Source organism: Macaca nemestrina, chromosome 6, assembly GCF_043159975.1.
Source record: "Macaca nemestrina isolate mMacNem1 chromosome 6, mMacNem.hap1, whole genome shotgun sequence".
Taxonomy (NCBI): Eukaryota; Metazoa; Chordata; class Mammalia; order Primates; family Cercopithecidae; genus Macaca; species Macaca nemestrina.
In genome coordinates this window covers 171222289-171238650 of record NC_092130.1, presented here as the reverse complement: position 1 = coordinate 171238650, position 16362 = coordinate 171222289, and positions in this window count along the sequence as shown.

Sequence of the window (16362 nt, the reverse complement as noted above, 5' to 3'; positions counted from 1 at the left end):
TTCACATAGTCCCATATTTCTTGGAGGCTTTGTTCATTTCTTTTCACTCTTTTTTCTCTAATCTTGTCTTCTCACTTTATTTCATTAATCTGATCTTCAATCACTGATATCCTTTCTTCCACTTGATCGAGTCAGCTATTGAACTTTGTGCATGCGTCACGAAGTTCTTGTGCTGTGGTTTTCAGCTCCATCAGGTCATTTAAGTTCTTCTCTATATTGTTTATTCTAGTTAGCCATTCATCTAACCTTTTTTCAAGATTTTTAGCTTCCTTGTGATAGGTTGGAACATGCTCCTTTAGCTTGGAGAGTTTGTTATTACCAACCTTCTTAAGCCTATTTCTGTCAACTCATCAAACTCATTCTCTATCCAGTTTTGTTCCTTTGCTGACCAGTAGCTGTGATCCTTTGGAAGAGAAGAGGCACTCTGGTTTTTGGACTTTTCAGCTTTCCTGCTGTTTTCTCCCCATCTTTGTGGTTTTATCTACCTTTGGTCTTTGATGTTGGTGATCTACAGATGTGGTTTTGGTGTGGATGTGCTTTTTGTTGATGCTGATGCTATTCCTTTCTGTTTGTTGGTTTTCCTTCTAACAGTCGAGCCCCTCAGCTGCAGGTCTGTTGGAGTTTTCTGGATGTCCACTCCAGACCCTATTTGCCTGGGTATCTCCAGCAGAGGCTACAGAACAGCAAATATTTCTGCCTGATCCTTCCTCTGGAAGTTTCATCCCAGAGGGGCACCACCCTCCTGAATGAGGTGTCTGTCAGCCCCTACTGGGAGGTGTCTCCCAGTCAGGCTACATGGGGGTCAGGGACCCACTTGAGGGGGCAGTCTGTCCATTCTCAGAGCTCAAATGCCATGCTGGGAGAACCACTGCTCTCTTCAGAGCTATCAGACGGGGATGTTTAGGTCTGCCAAAGCTGTCTGCTGCCTTTTGTTCTGATATGCCCTGGCCACAGAGATGGAGTCTACAGCAAGGCAGTAGGTCTTGCTGAACTGCAGTGGGCTCCGCCCAGTTCGAGCTTCCTGGCCTTTGTTTACCCTGTGAGCACGAAACTGCCTACTCAAGACCCAGCAATGGTGGATGCCCCTCCCCGCCACCAAGCTGTAGCATTGCAGGTTGATGTCAGACAGCTGTGCTAGCAGTGAGCAAGTCTCCGTGGGCGTAGGACCTGCCGAGCCAGGCAGGGGAGGGAATTTCCTGGTCTGCAGGTTGTGAAAACTGTGGGAAAAGCATAGTATTTGGGCAGGAGTGTACCATTCCTCCAGGTACAGACTGTCACAGCTTCTGTTGGCTAGAAAAGGGTAATACCCCGATCCCTTGCACTTCCTGGGTGAGGCGACACCCTGTCCTGCTTCAGTTCACCCTCCGTGTGCTGCACCCCCTGTCCAATCAGTCCCAATGAGATGAACCAGGTACCTCAGTTGGAAATTCAGAAATCACCCTTCTTCTGTGTTGATTTTGCTGGGAGCTGCAAACCACAGCTGTTGCTATATGGCCATCTTGGAACTCTGAAACTGGACCTCTTTCTTACACCACATACAAAAATAAACTCAAGATGGATTAAAGACTTGAATGTAAAACCTAAAACTACAAAAACCCAGGAAGATAACCTAGGAAATACTATTCTGAATACAGGACTTGGCAAAGATTTCACAACAAAGACGCTGAAAGAAATTATAACAAAAACAAAAATTGACAAATGGGTTCTAATTAACCTAAAGAGCTTCTGCACTGCAAAAGAAACTATGAACGGAGTAAAGAAACAACCTATATAGAATGGGAGAAAATGTTTGCAAACTATGCAAACAGGTGATGGCATCTTAGACTCAATAAAGTACCCAAGCATGTGTAAATCCATTTTAATCCACAACCTGGGGGTAGGGAGTTAATATTGTACATGCCTCAATCAAGAATCTACCCTCTTGCAGCAATTCTTTAGTATTTGAAAGATCCTTTCAGAAGCCGACGACCTAGAACTATTCAACCAAGAGCTATTCAACTATTGCACTCTGAATCAGAGAGTTTGTTTTGCTAGAAATAATTTTTTGTTAGCAAAATGAATGGTGTTCAAGGTGTTTGAATTGGCCAGAAATATTTTCCAGGCACCTGTGCTCAGGCATGGCCAGGGCAGAAAAGTCTCGCCAGCAGTCTAACACCAGGTCTATGATGACATTAAGTCTTTGGATTCTGCAAAATTGCTAAGAATTCTGCTGTGTGCTCTAATTTTCAAAGAGGCTAAGGACAGAGAGTGGAAACTTCCCTGGGTTCCCAAGACAGGTTTTTTGCTTCCTTGTCAAACAAAGCTTTTTGGCGAAGAGGTGGGCAGAATTCATTCTGAGACTTGCTTTCGTTGTCAACACTTGGTAATAAGGTGATGGAGGATGAGAACGAAAGCCCTCACCCACCTCTGCTCTTGGGAGGCAATCTATACCTCCCAAAATCACTGGACAAGTGTGAAGGCCAAACTGACCCATCTGCAGCTGGGAGCCTGCCCAGTTCCGTACCTCCAGTCACCATTGTCACCAAAGTCACTTCTATTAACCACCCAGGGTACAACTGATTCAAGAACTGTAACTCAAGTCATGAACTTTTGCAATCATGAAAACCTCTCTTCTTGGCACAAATATATGAATCAAATGATATTGGCACAGGTTCAGCTTGTAGAAATTCATTTAATGTTGCCTCAGGTAATTAGTTTATTTGTTCTGTCAAAGTGACCCAAAACTTATCCATTTGGAGTCTCTGTTATGAACAGACATATAGTGGTTGCTAAGCAACATCATGCATTGTTGTTTCCTCATCCAATTTAAAATTTTCAATTCACAGTAAAGGTCTTCAGAGAAAAGTTATTGTGCAGGGTGGGCCAAATACCATTTTTCACTGTAGCCCATTCAATTTAGAAAAGAAATTACAGCGTACCGTTTAATCAGCATAAAATGATTTGTACAGAGCATTTAACATCTTCTTGAAATGTAGCTGTCTTCTTTTACTAATCAGATCTACTTAATTTATTTTAAACTTTCCCAAGGAGATTTTCTTTCTCCTTCAATCCTTGACCCTTCTTCCATTCCCTCAACTTTCAAGCCAATTTGCAGATACCCGTCAGCATGGGAACTGGGAGACAGGGGAAGGAAGATTTAGAAATATAAGATATACTCTTCTTATCTTGTAATTTAGTCATGGGAAAGGAGTCTCAAGTAGTTGAGTCATTCTAATGAGTCACTTACATGAAATTCCAACTTTATTATAAAGAAAACTTATTTAACATAGTAGTTTTCTGGGCAGGCATCATGGCTCCTGCCTGTAATCTCAGCACTTTGGGAGGCCAACTGGAGGACTGCTTGAGCCCAGGAGTTCAAGACCAGCCTGGGCAACATAGGGAGACCCTGTCTCTACAAATATACATTTTTTTTAATTAGCTGGGCATGGTGGCAGGCTCTAGTGGTCCCAGCTACTTGGGAGGCTGAGATGGGAGGACTGCCTTACTCCAGGAGTTCAAAGCTGCAGTGACCTATGATTGCACCATGGCACTCCAGCTTGGGCAATAAAGCGAGATTCCATCTCAAAAAAAATAAACAAAAATGCTAGTTTTCTGATATGAATGCTGCAAAATTAATCAATTGTTTGCTCTAATAACACCTGGTATTGCTTCAAGTATCTTGAAAAAGTGTCACTGAGGTTCCCTCCCAAAGGATAGAATGTCACATTTTTTTCATTTCCCCAATAATATTTCTTGGTATTAAGATTAACTTCTTTGCAAAAGTCATTGGCAAGGAAATACGTTTTCACAAAATACACAAAGATATTTCTGCACAGTGACCCTCTCATTGTGTGTTGAGTGTATTGAAACATCAAGTAAATCAAAATGGATTAAAATACACTCTTGATTATCACAATTTCTTGGAATCTGGAACAATCTAGAATTGAAACCTTGCAAATTTAGGCTGATGGAAGAAAAGAACTATGAGCATGAATAAATGGAAAAAATAAGTGGAATATTTTAAAGGAAATATAATTTTGTTACCATAACAATATAGAGAAAATCTGATTCTCTCAGCAGTACAATAGCTCCTAGGACAAAATTGATTTTTATTGCCTTAAAACATTAAGTTTCTTGGCTTGTGTGTATATGATGGGAGGATATTCCCCAGGTAATATGTTTAAATTACAATAGAACAGGGAACCAATACGTTACTGGGGGTTGGGTGGAGGTCAGTTTATTCTTGACTTTAGGATTTGTTTTCATGGTAGATAGAGGCTTTCATTTTAGGAGATAAGAATGTAGGAGCAGGTAGACACTTCAGAAAAGAAACTGTAGAGAAACAGTCCAGAGATTTAACTGAGGGGGTTTACTAAAGTTTGCTGTAGGTATGGCCCCACACTCTCCTCCCTAGTGAGGCAGCTGAGCATGCTGTTTAAGGAACCAAAAATACCTGGGTTCAAATTTCAGCTGTGCTGTCATAACCCTATGATCTTGGACTAATCACATATACATTTCTGTACCTCAACATTCCCATTTGTAAAACAACATTCCCATTTGTAAAACAGGAATGAGGATGATAATACCTCAAAATGTAGTAATGCAGATTAATGGGTTAATCCGCAACAGAGCCAGCTTCCTGGGTTTATGATCTCTGCAGTCCCACAGGGCCTCATGCTTAATATGGTCTCCTGCTTGGTTTAATGCTCTGCTGTTATCTTGAAATTCTTAATCAGTTTAGAACAAGAGAGAAAATTTTGACCTGGGCCCCACAAATTCTGTAGCATGCCCCTAGATACATAAAATATTTAGAACAAAGCCTGGCCCATCATCAGGGCCAGATGTTGTCTTTATTCCCCTTCTCCCACCACAATTTTTGTTTTACTTCCCAGTACTCAGACCTAATAGTGATGCTAAAATTTGGGGGGTAAAAGGAGAGCAGGAGGTTGACAGAGGAGCCAGTCTGCTGCGCAAAGTACTCACTTCTGCAGTATCCCACCAATGAGGCAGGATGAAAAACAGGGGCTATCCAAGGGGATCCAGAAAATCTGGGTTATTTTACTTGCAAGTTTGGATAGAAACTACATAGGCTGGTAAAACACGCATTGATGGAGAAGTCTTCATGAATCAAATTTAATGAGTAGCTAGTAGTATGTCAGCTATTATCTAAATCAATTATTTACATGTAAACAGGTACTTTAAAAGTACAAGACAACTTCTGGTTCCACAATGGCAGCACAGAAACAAGCTGGCTTCACTTCTCCACACCCCCGACAGAAAACCAAAAAACAAATATATAGCACCAGGATTATCACCAACAATATTCCAGAACTCAAATGCAAAGAGACAGTTCCTGGGGTCACAGAGAAGTGAATAAACTCCAAGTTGACAGTAAGAGAATCAGACTTTCATGTCCAAGATGTTTCTCACCGCAGTTTATCCAGCACCAAATGTGTGGAATAATTCCCCACAACTCACAGTTTCTACACTGGAAAAAGTGAAATCAAGGTAGAAAACCACCCTGCCCACCGTCTTGGGTTCCCTGGCAGGAGACTTGTCCCTGCCCCAACCCACAGAAGCACTGGGAGTATCCGAAAGGAGAAATGTCCCTGAGGACAGCCAGAGACAAAGCAGGGAGCCCTGAAAACTCTGCTCTGTAGATTGGCCAAATCAGAATGGCTGTTGCGCAGCACCACAATATAGGGGATTTGTTCTATGAGTACCTCGGGCATGAACCGCTACTCAGCCTTCCCATGCTGCCAGAATATCTGAGACCTCCCACATTCAAGATGGGTGGAACCGTGTTTCTTTTCCAGGACTGAGGCAAACCTGGGCTTAACCACCATCTAGTGTTGAAAACGAGGCAGTAACATTGTGGGGGTGGTGGGAGAAAGAAAATCTGCGGGAAAATTAAAGAAAAACTCTAAGTAAACACATCCAACAAAAACCAGTATAAGCCAGACAAAGAAGATTAGAATGAATAACTATTCAACACAAAGACACAGATGTACATCCAAAAGGAACAACAGCAAACAGAGAACCATGACTTCCCCAAAAGGACAAAGCAAAGAACAAGTGACTGACCCTAATAAGACAATGAAACATCAGCTTTCTGACCAAAAATTCAAAATAGCACTTTTAAAGAAATTCAGTGATCTCCAAGATAACACAGAAAGGCAATTCAGAAGTTTATCAGAGAAGTTTAACAATGAGATTAAAATAATTTTTAAAAAATCAAACAGAAATCTTGGAACTGAGAGATACGCTGACTGAAATGAACAATTCATTAAGGTCTCTCAACAACAGAATTACTCAAGGAGAAGAAAGAATCAGTGAGCTTAAAGATAGGCTATTTGAAAATATATATAGAAGAAAATTTTTTAAAAAAGAATGAAAAGAAACAAAGATCACCTACAAAATATAGAACATTACCTCAAAAGCCCAAATCTAAAAATTACTGGTATTCGAGAGAAAGTCGAGCAGGAGCCAAAGGTAGAAAGTTTACTCAAAGAAATAAAAACAAGCAACTTTCCAAAACTTGAAAAAGAGATAAATATGAGGTACAGAAAGGTCAGAGAACATCAAACGGATATGACCCAAGTAAAACTACCCTAAGGCATATAATAAACAAACTCCAAAGGTCAAGGACAAATAGAAGATCTCAAAAACAGCAAGATAAAAAGAAGCAAATAACATAAAGAAACTCCAATGCATCTAGCAACCAGCTTCACAACAGAAACCAAACAGGCCACGAGGGACTTGGATGACATTTTCAAAGTAATATAAACAAACAAACAAACAAAAACACTGTCATCTGAGAATAGCGTATCCATCAAAGCTATACTTCAAATATGAAGGTGATGGAAAGTCTTTTCCAGACAGACAAAAGCTGAGATAATTCATTACCACCAGACCCATTTTACAAGAAATACCAAAGGGATTTCTGCAATTGGAGAGAGAAAAACCCCACTAACATGCAAAAAGAAAACATTTGAATGCATAAAACCCACTGGTATAAGTACATGGACAAACCCAGACTAATGCAATACTGTAATTGTGGTATGTAACCCAGTCATATTCTAGTATGAAGACAAAAAGACAAACCTATCAAAAATGGCAATAGCAACAGCAATGTGTTAAGAGACAGGTAATATAAAAATATGTAAATTAAGTTAAAATATAGGGGTGGGATGGAGTTAAAGTGTAGTTTATTTTTCTCACTGTTTATTTCTATTATTTTCTTTGTGATCTAAGTAAAGTTATCATCTTTTTTAAATAACTTGTTTTATCTATGTTTTTGTAAGCCTCATGGTAACCACAATGCAAAATCCTATGGTAGATTCACTAAAAATGAAAAGCAATGAATTAAAACATACTTCCAGAGAATAATCACATAACCACAAATGAAGACAGTAAGAAAGGAAGAGAGGAGTTACAAAACAACGAGAAAACAAGCAATAAAATTGCATTACTAAGTCTTCACTTATCAATAATAACACTAAATATTAATGGACTCAATTCTCCAATTAAAAGACACAAAGTGGTGGAATGGATAAAGAAACAAGACCCAACTACATGTTACCTACAATAAACACATTTTACCTATTAAGACACACAAATACTGAAAGGGAAAGGATGGAAAACATATTCCATGTAAATGGAAACCAAAAAATAGCAGGAGTAGCTATACTTAGATAAAATAGACTACAAATCAAACGTGTAAAGAGACAAAGTCACTATATAATGAACGAGGTCAATTCAGTAAGAGGATATAACAGCTGCAAATATTTCTGCATCCAAAACGAAAGCACTCAAGTATGTAAAGCACATATTAATATCCAAATGGAGAGAGAAACTGCAATACAATAATAGTAGGGGATGTTAACATCCCACTCTCAGTAATGGGCAGATCATTTACACACAGAAAGTGAACAAAGAAATATTGGAGTTAAACCACACACTAAACCAAATAGGCCTAACTGACATTTACAGAACATTTTACCCACCTACAGCAGAATACACATACTTTTCATCAGCACATGAAACATTCTTCAAAATAGACCATATCTTAGGCCATACAACAAGCCTCAACAAATTCAAGCATGGGAAGACAGGTGGGGGATGAGGGATGAGAAATTACTTAAAGGATGCAATGTGTAATATTTGGGCGACAGCTATTCTAAAAGCCCAGACTTCATCACTATGCAATATGCCCATGTCACAAAATGACCCTTGCCCCCTAAATCTATAGAAAGAAAATGTTTTGAAAAAAAAATCAAGAAAGTAGAACTCACAATAAGTATCTTTTCTGGGAACAATGGAATAAAACTAGAAATCAATAACAAGAGGAACATTGGAAATGACACAAATGCATAGAAATTCAACAACATGATCATGAACAACAAATAGGTAAATGAAGAAATTAAGAAGGAAATTTTAAAATTTGTGTGAAAAAATGCAAATACATTTGTGGTGAAACAAATGCAAATGGAAATACCACATACCAAATTCTACGGGATACAGAAAAAGTGGTACTAAGAGGGAGGTTTATAGCAGTAAACACCTATATCAAAAGGCAGACAGACTTCAAATGGATAACGTAATGATGTACCTCAAGGAACTTGGAAAACAAAAAGCAAACAAAATCCAAAATTAGAAAAAAGCGAAATAACAAGAATCAGAGCAAAAATAAATGAAATTAGGACTAAAAAAATACAGGTCAACAAAATGAAAAGTTGATTTTTTAAAAGACAAATGAAATTAACAAAACTTTTGCTAGACTAAGAAAAAGAAAGAAAACTCAAATAAATAAAATCAGAAACGAAAAAGACATAACAAATGAGACCACAGAAATACAAAGAATCATCAGAAACTATTATGAAAATCTATACACCAAAAAAAACTGAAAAACCTAGAAGAAATGGACACATTTTTGAACACATACAAGCAACAAGATAGAACCATGAAGAAACAGAAAACAATTAGAGTATTTACTATAGTCACCCTGTTGTGCTATCAAATAGTAGGTCTTATTCATTCTTTCCAACTTTTTTTTATACATCCCACCTCACCTCACCCCCATTCCCCAGCTAACCTTCCCAGCCTCTTGCAAACATCCTTGTACTCTCTATGTCCATGAGTTTAATTGCTTTGATTTTTAGATCCCACAAATAATTGAGAACATGTGATGTTTGTCTTTCTGTGTCTGGCTTATTTCACTTAACATAATGATCTCGTTACGTAGGTATACATGTGCCATGTTGGTTTGCTGAACCCATTAACTCGTCATTTACATTCGGTATTTCTCCTAATGCTTTCCTTCCCCCATCCCCCCCACCCCACGACAGTTCCCAGTGTGTGATGTTCCTCACCCTGTGTCCAAGTGATCTCATTGTTCAATTTCCACCTATGAGTGAGAACATGAGGTGTTTAGTTTTCTGTCCTTGCTATAGTTTGCTCAGAATGATGGTTTCCAGCTTCATCCATGTCTCTACAAAGGACATGAACTCATCCTTTTTATGGTTGCATAGTGCACATGTACCCTAGAACTTAAAGTATAATAAAAAAAATTTAAATAAAAAGCATAAAAAAAAAAACATAATGATCTCTGGTTCCATCCATGTTGTTGCAAATGACTGAATCTCATTCTTTTTTATGGCTGAATAGTACTCCATTGTGTATATGTAGCAAATTTTCCTTATTCATTCATCTGTTGATGGACACTTATGTTGCTTCCAAATCTTAGCTATTGTGAACAGTGCTGCAATAAACATAGGAGTGCAGATGTATCTTTGATATACTGATTTCCTTTCCTTTGGATATAAACCCAGCAGTGGGACTGCTGGATCATATGGTAGCTTTATTTTAGTTTTTTGAGGAACCTCCAAACTGTTCTCTATAATAGTTGTACTAATTAATATTCCCACCAGGCCGGGCGCGGTGGCTCAAGCCTGTAATCCCAGCACTTTGGGAGGCCGAGACGGGTGGATCACTAGGTCAGAAGATCGAGACCATCCTGGCTAACACGGTGAAACCCCATCTCTACTAAAAAATACAAAAAACTAGCCGGGCGAGGTGGCGGGCGCCTGTAGTCCCAGCTACTCAGGAGGCTGAGGCAGGAGAATGGCCTGAACCCGGGAGGCGGAGCTTGCAGTGAGCTGAGATCCGGCCACTGCACTCCAGCCTGCGCGACAGAGCGAGACTCCATCTCAAAAAATATATATATATATTCCCACCAACAGTGTACAAGGATTCCCTTTTTCTACATCCTCATCAATATTTATTGTCTTTTGAACATAAGCCATTTTAACTGGGGTGAGATGATGTCTCACTGTAACTTTGGCTTGCATTTCTCTGATAATCAGTGATGTTGACCACCTTGTCATATGCCCGTTTTCCATTTGTATGTCTTATTTTGAAAAATGTATATTCAAATCTTTTGCCCATTTTTTGACTGGATTGTTAGATTTTTTTTCTTACAGAGTTGTTTGAGCGCCATATATATTCTGGTTATTAATACTTTGTCAGAAGTGGGGGTAGTTTGCAAATATTTTTTCCATTCTCTGGGTTTTCTCTTCACTGTGTTGATTGTTTATTTTGCTGTGCAGAAGCTTTAACTTGATGTGATCCCATTTGTCCATGTTTGCTTTAGTTGCCTGTGTTTGTAGGGTATTACTCAAGAAATTTTTACCCAGAGTGGTGTCCTGGAGATTTTCCCCAGTGTTTTTTTGTAGTAGTTTTATAGGTTGATGTCTTAGATTTAAGTTTTTAATCCACTTTGATTTTTGTATATGGCAAGAGATGGAGTCTAGTTTCATTCTTCTGTATGTGGATATCTAGTTTTCCCAGCACCATTTATTAAAGAGACTGTCTTTCTCCAGTGTATGTTCTTGGAACAGTTGTTGACAATGAGTTCACTGTACATGTGTGGATTTCTGGGTTCTCTGCTCTGTTCCACTGGTCTGTGTGTCTGTGTTTATGCCAACGCCATACTGTTTTGGCTACTATAGCTCTGCAGTATGATGTGAGGTCAGATAATGTGATTCTTCCAGTTTTGTTTTTTGCTTAGGATAGCTTTGGTGATTCTGGGTCTTTTATGGTTCCATATAAATTTTAGAATTTTTTTTACTTCTGTGAATAATGTCATTGTTATTTTGATAGGGATTGTATTAAATCTGTAAATTGCTTTGGTTAGTATGGATATTTTAACAATATTGATTTTTCCAATCCACGAACATGGAATTTTTTTTGTGTGTGTGTGTCCTCTTCAATTTCTTTCAGCAGTATTTTATAGTTTTTATTACAGAGATTTTTTTACTTGTTTGGTTAATTCCTAGGTATTTAATTATGTTTGTGGCTATTGTAAATGAGATTACTTTTTTGTTTCTTTTTCAGATTATTCACCGTTGGCATACAGAAATGCTACTGAGTTTTTTTTTTTTTTTTTTTTTTGGTATGTTGATTTTGTATCCTGCAACTTTGCTGAATTTATCAGTTCCAATAGTTTTTAGGTGGAGTCTTTCGTTTTTTCCAAATATAAAATTATATCACCTGCAAACAAGGATAATTTGACTTCTTTCTTTTCAATTTAGATGCCCTCTATTTCTTTCTCTTGTCTGACTGCTCTAGCTAGGACTTCTAGTACTATGTTGAATAACACTGGTGAAAATGGGCTTCCTTGTTATGTACCAGATCTCAGAGGAAAGGCTTTCAGTTTTTCCTCATTCAGTATGATACTAGCTGTGGGGCTGTTGTATATGGCCTTTGGTTATGTTGAGGTACGTTCCTCTTATACCCAGGTTTCTGAGGGTTTTTTTACATGAAGAGATGTTGAATTTTACCAAATGCTTTTTCAGCATTAATTAAAATGATCATTTGTTTTTTGTCCTACATTCTATTGATACAATGTATCCTGTTGATTTCCATATGTTGAACCATCCTTGCAACCCAGGAACAAATCCTACTTCGTCATGATGAATGATCTTTTTAATGTGTTGTTGAATTTGGTTTGCTAGCATTTTGTTGAGGATTTTTGCATCAAAATTTATTAGAGATATTGACCTGTACTTTTCTTTTCTTGATTTGTTTGTCTTGTTTGAGCATCCGGGTAATACTGGCCTTGTAGAATTAGTTTGAAAGTATTCCCTCCTCCTCTATTTTTTGGAATACTTTGAGTAGGATTGGTATTAGTTCTTTATGTTTGGTAGAATTAAGCAGGGAAGCCCTGGGGTCCTGGGCTTTGCTTTACTGGGAGACATTTTATTCTGACTGCAGTCTTATGATTTGTTATTGATCTGTTCAGGTTTTGGATTTCTTCCTGGTTCAATCTTGGCAGATTGTATATATCTAGGAATTTGTCCATTTCTTCTAGATTTTCAAATTTATTGGCATACAGCTGCTCATAGTAGCCACAATGATCCTTTGAATTTCTGTGGTGTCAGTCATAATGTCTCCTTTTTCATCACCGATTTATTTCAATCTTTGTCAGTTTTGCTTAACTTTTCAAAAATCCAACTTTTTGTTTCATTGATGTTTTATATTGTTTTCATTTAAAATTACTTTATTTCTGCTCTGATCTTTATTATTTCTTCTACTAATTGTGGGTTTGGTTTCCTCTTGCTTTTCTAGTTCTTTCAGATGCATCCCTAGGTTATTTATCTGAAGTTTTTCTTCTTTTTTGATGTAGGCACTTACTCTATGAACTTTCCTCTTATTACCACTTTTGCTATATCCCACATGTTCTGTTAGTCATTGGATGAAATGTTCTGTAAATATTAATTAGATCCATTTGATCTATAATACAGAGTAAGTCTGATGTTTCCTTATTGATTTTCTGTCTGGAAGATTTGTCAAATGCTGAAACTGTGGTGTCGTAGTCTCCCGCTATTATTGCATTGGGGCCCTTCTCTTTCTTTAGCTCTAATAATATTTTCTTTAAATATCTGGGTTCTCCCACTTCAGGTGCATACCTGTTTAAAATTGTCATATCCTCTTGCTGAGTTGACCCCTTTATCATCCTATTAGTGACCCTCTGTCTTTTCTTACAGTTTTTGTCTTGAAACTTATTTTTTATAAGTATAGGTACTCCTGCTTTTTCATTTCCATTGACACTGAATATCTTTATCTATCCCTTTATTTTTAGTCTCTTTTGTCTTTATACGTGAAGCGCATTTCTTGTAGGCAACAAATCAAACAGGCTTGTTTTATCCATTTGGCCTCTGTATGTCTTTCAGTTGGAGAGATTAGTTCATTTACATTCAGTGTAATTATTGATAAGTAAGGAGTTACTCTTGTTATTTTGTTATTTGTCTTCTGGTTGTTTTGTGGACTTCTCTTCCTTTTTTTTCTTTCCATCTTCCTTTCAGTGAAAGTGATTTTCTCTGATGATATGGTTTAGTTTCTTGCTTTTTATTTTTTGTGTATCCATTTTTTTTTGTTTTGTTTTGTTTTTTTGGTTTGTGATTACCATGAGGCTTGCAAATTCTATCTAAAAACCCATTGTTTTAAGCTGATAACAACACTGTTGGCATAAACAAACAATCAAAAAGAAAACCAATAAAAGTTCTACCCCTTAACTTTCTCCCCCTGCTTTTTAATTTTCTGTTGTTCCTATTTACGTCTTATTGTACTGTCTATGTCTTGAAAAGTTGTTGTAGTTATTTTTGGTTGGTTCATCATTTAGTCTTTCTACTTGAGATAAGAGTAGTTTACACATCACAGTTACAGTGTTATAACATTCTGTGTCTTTCTGTGTATTTACAATTATCAGTGAGTTGTGTGCCTTCATTCAGGTGATTACTTACTGCTCATTAACATCCTCCTTTTCTTGCTAACTGAAGTACTCCCCTTAGCACTTCTTGCAGGACAGGTCTGATGTTGATGAAATCCCTCAGCTTTTGCATGGAAAAGTATTTCTTTCTCCTTCATGTTTGAAGGATATTTTCACTGGACATACTATTCTAGGGTAAAAGGTTTTTTCCTTCTTCAGCACTTTAAATATTTCCGTCACTCTCTATTGGCCTGTAAAAAGTCAGATGCTGGATGTATTGGACCTCCATTGTATGCTATTTATTTCTTTTCTAATGCTGCTTTTAGGATTGTTTCTTTATCCTTGATCTTTGAGAATTTGATTATTAAATGCCTTGAAGTAGTCTTCTTTGGGTTAAGTCTGCTTAGTGTTGTATGACACCAAACCTTAGGTATCTAAGTTTGGGAAGTTCTCTGTTATTATTTGTTTTGAATACACTTTCTACCCCTATCTCTTTCTCTACTCCCTCTTTAGGAGCAATAACTCTTAGATTTGCCCTTTTGAGGCTATTTTCTAGATCCTATAGGTGTGCTTTATATTTTTTCCTTTTGTTTCCTCTGTGTATTTTCAAATAGCTCACTATTTGCAAATAATAGATTATTATTCTACTGATTCTTTCTTCTGCTTGATCAATTCTGCTATTAAAGGACTCTGATATATTCTTCAATATGCCAATTGCATTTTTCAGCTCCAGAATTTCTGCTTGATTCTTTTTAATTATTTCAATCTCTTTGGTAAATGTATCTGATAATTTCTAAATTTCTTCTGTTATCTTGAATTTGAGTTTCCTCAAAACAGCTATTTTGAGTTCTCTGTCTGAAAGGTCACATATCTTTGTTTCTCCAGGATTGTTCCACGGTGATTCATTTAGTTTATTTGGTGAGGTCATGTTTTTCTGGGTTGCCTTGATACTTGTAGATGTTCATCTGTGTCTTGGCATTGAAGAGTTAGGTATTAATTGTAATCTTCACAGTCTGGGCTTGTTTTTCCCTGTCCTTCTTGGGAAGACTTTTCAGATATTCTAAAGGACTTGGGTGTTATGATCTAAGCTGTATCTGCTTTAGGGGGCACCTCAAGCCCAGTAACACTGTGGTTCTTGCAGACCCATTGAGGTATCACCTTCATGGTCTTGAACAAAATCCAGTAGAATTTTCCGGATTACCAGGCAGAGACTTGTTCTTTTCCCTTAGTTTCTCCCAAAACAAAAACAAAACAAAACAAAAAAACAAAAAAAAACAAAAAAAAACAGAAGCTGTCTCTCTGTTCTGAGCCATGTGAAGCTTGGAATAGAGTGACACTAGCACCCCAGTGGCCACCACCATTAGGACTGCACTGAGTTTTGCCCAAGATCTATAACCACTCCCTGGCTACTGCCTGGGTTCTGTCAAGGCCCTGGGGCTCCGCAATCAGCAGGTGCCAAAGTCACCCAGGCCTGTGTCCTTCCCTTCAGGATGGCGAGTTCCCCCCAAGCTCTAGACAGGTCCAGAGGGGCTATCCAGGAGCCAGGGACCAGAGTCAAAAACCTTAGAAATCTACCAAGTGTTCTGTTGCACTGCAGCTGAGCTCAAACCACAAGATGCAGTCCTTCCTACTCTTTCCTCCTCTTTCCAAAGACAGAGGAGCCTTGCCCCACTGTGGTGGCCACTGCCACCCCTGGCAACAAGGAGTACTGCCAGACTATTGCCCACGTTCCCTTAAGGCCCCAAGCCTCTTCAGTCAGCTCATGGTGAATGCTGCCTGGCCTGGGACTCACTTTTCAGGGCACTGGGCTTCCCTCTGACCCAGAGCAGGTCCAGAAATGCCATCCAATAGTCAAGTCCTGGAATCAGGGAGTCAGAGCCTGCTTGCTTCTCTACGCACCTGTGGCTGAGCTGGTACTTAAGGTGCAAGAAAAAGTCCCCTTTACTTTTCCCTCTGCTTTTCTCAAGCAGGAGGAGTCTCACCCTATAGCCCCCACAACTGGTAATGTACTGAGTCTCACCTGAAGCCAGCAAGTCTAAGGCTCACCCAAGCCCCTCAACATAGTACCTGGGTATGGCTGTCTGTTATCCAGGGCCCAAAGGTTCTTCAGTTAGCAGGTGATGAATACTGAAAGGACTAAGTTCTTCTCTTCAAGACAGTGGGTTCCCTTCTGGCCCAGAATGTGTCTAGAAATGTTGTCCAGTAGCTAGGGCCTGGAAAAGGGGCCTCATGACTCTGACTGGTGCCCTATTCTGCTCTAGCTGAGCTGGTATCTAAGATGCAAGAAAAGTCCTCCGCACTCTTCCCTCTCCTCCCCTCAAGCAAAGGAAAGGGTCTCTTTTGGAGTGGGTGAGCTGTGCAGCCTGGGGTTAGGGGAGGGGTGATGCCAGCACCTCCTTAGCCACCCCAGCTGTTGTCTTAGTAGCTTACGTGTCCACCCAGGCCACTGGCTCTGGGCCCGGGACTCACCTAGTAGTTGCAGTCCCTGTGGCCTAGACTGCCTTTCAAACTTATTTGGGGCCCCAGAGCACTTTAGCTCATGGTGGTGAGGCTTGCAAGAACCCAAGTTCTGACTGCTGGGATCGGTGATTCCTCTCTGGCTAGGGCTGGTTTAA